The 2441-nt window shown below is 31.1% G+C and overlaps 1 long non-coding RNA gene across 1 annotated transcript; it reads left to right on the top strand.

Annotated features, from left to right (window-relative positions):
* Positions 1–993: 993 nt before the first annotated feature.
* On the top strand, positions 994–1907 carry LOC149238599 (uncharacterized). The gene is made up of 2 exons (XR_016245404.1): positions 994–1218; positions 1453–1907. It is a non-coding gene; the product is annotated as an uncharacterized LOC149238599 (long non-coding RNA).
* Positions 1908–2441: the final 534 nt, after the last annotated feature.

The following is a 2441-nucleotide window of genomic DNA, read 5'->3' as shown; positions in this document are numbered from 1 at the left end:
CTTTTACTTGAATCTTGGCTCATTCATATGACAAATCAATGTAAGTGCACTTATTTTTAAAGTTTTATATTTAATTTTTTAATAAAAAATCTTAATTAATTTACACAATAATAAATTCTTACAGCCTCTTTTACATTTTAATTGATTCAAAGTATCATAAAATTTTACACGCTGTTTTATTTATTTTCTATATGTTTTATTTATTTTCTATAGCTCATTCATATGACAAATCAATGTAAGTTCTTTTATTTATTTTTAAAGTTTTCCATCTAATTTGTTTTGATAAAAAATCTTAATTGATTTAAACAATGATAAATTCTTATTTTTAAAATTTCTAAATAGTTACATAGTTGTCTCTTTAAATGATTTAAGATTATATCTTCTTATATAAAAATTTAACCGCAGTGCAAAGCATTGTTATTTTACTTATTTAATTTTTTATAAATTATAAAATTATATTAAAGTTATTTTACTTATTTAATTTTTTATAAATTATAAAATTATTTTTAATATAATTGTATATTTTAAAAAAATCATTCAAATTATAATTTAACTAAAAGACAAAGCATAGTGATTTTGGTTATTTAACTTTTCATAAATTATAAAATTATTTTTAATATAATTATACGTCACATCACTAGAAATTTCATTATTTATAAGTAACAATAAACAATAAATAAACAAAAATTGTTTCCATTTCACTTATGACTGTAATAAATTTACCAATAATTCACGCATTTTTACTAGGCTAAACTTAATGTTTCTATGCCAATACACATACCCACGATATGCCTTGTTGTACATTTAAATTTGGTTTGGAGTTCTGATATATTATTGATGTTATTTTCGATTTATTTAACATTTAATATGCCAATACGACATATACACCACACCGCATACTTAACTCCTAATGCAATTAACTTAGCCCTCCGTAGTGTTGGCGGTTCAGAACTTCTGGATTGCATACTTAACTCCTAATGCATTTAACTTGGTCCTCCCCAGTGTTGGCGGTTTGGAACTTATGCCTTGTGCCTTCTAGCTGTTGGGCAATGTCTTGGGATGGTCACCCCATCCACAGTCCACCAGGTAGCACGGGCATCGAACGACCGAGAGCACAGACTTATCCTTTTGACATTTCCTTCACAACACGATTTGGCACTTTCCTTACTGCTCAACAGAACTCTTCCGCTTGGATTCCATGGCTGTAGGGTTTCGCAGGTATTCTCTTCTGCCCAAGGATATTTGATGAATTTCTTTTGGTTTCTACATAGCTCCTTCATGTTTGAGACTCGGCTGTCGAGTTTGCAGAGATCTTTCCTTACCTTTGTCCTCAAGAGCTCCTCTGTCAAATAATTTTTCTTTAGGTAACTAGTTATTCATTTACTCTTAGTAAATTGTTTCACCCTATTCGTTATTTCATTGTGTAACTGTGGTTTCTTTGTTGACTTGCAGGGTACCTCCAGAGGGCTTATGCAACATGAAACTGCTAGAGAGGGTTGGGTCTCCACTTCTTTATCCATGACTGTGGGATGCAAACTTTGCTTTCGTACCAGGTAACATGAAGAGGGGATAAATGTAACCTGTGAAATCTTGCTTAAGGGTTTAGGGTTTCATTCTGCCATTATTGTATTTGTAGACTTGGGTCTTGCTAGAGCATAAATCTTTCGGCTCTAAGTGTGGTTATATCACGGTTATTGTTATTGTTTATTATAAACTGGCGGTGCCATTCTAGTTTTCTTTTCCTTGTTTCCTCCTTTGAGGTCTGTCATGAGACCTGAACCAGGTTCTAATACTAAAGACTTTTGGACTCAAGTTTAAGTGTGTTATTCAACAATTTGTAATTGTTTTCTTTAAAGGACTTCTATGTCGAATATATGTATATAATACACTTCACTTAGCTACTTCAATTGGGTTTTCATAATTGAATTTATATATGGTTTCTGAACCTCCTATTTGGGTTTGCACGTTTGAATGAATATGATTTTTACCTGACACTGTTTGTATTTTGCGTCGAGGCTGTTGTCATTCAACCAAACCGGCTTCCTTTGTATTTCAAAGGCTTGTTTATTCAACTTCGATTTTGGCATTTATGATTTTGCACTTAGTTTTAAATATTATGTCAGTCGTTTTCAAGATTACAGGTATTTTGGGGTTTGACCCACGTTTTCGATTTATAAACAGTTCTCTTCATTGCACTATAATTCTTGTCTTGCTACTACAAACCAGAAGACCCATTATCATTATGGTTAGTTTCTAGGTTCGGTTTTAGTCGCACTTCCATTAGCATTTAACGATAAAGAGAATTGTTTATTTTCCTTGTATCAATTCTATTTTCCCTTGTTTAGGGCAAAATCTTTTTGGCTTCACTTCAAGTTTATTTTTCAATTGTAAATTAGCCATAGGCTTTTGTTTAAAGTTTTTTACTATCGTTGTTTTTCCAA

Source organism: Pinus tabuliformis, chromosome 8, assembly GCF_031772625.1.
Source record: "Pinus tabuliformis cultivar Carrire ecotype Pingquan chromosome 8, CPIR1, whole genome shotgun sequence".
NCBI lineage: Eukaryota > Viridiplantae > Streptophyta > Pinopsida > Pinales > Pinaceae > Pinus > Pinus tabuliformis.
Note: the sequence above shows the minus strand (reverse complement) of the source record. Positions and strands in the feature narration are given on the sequence as shown.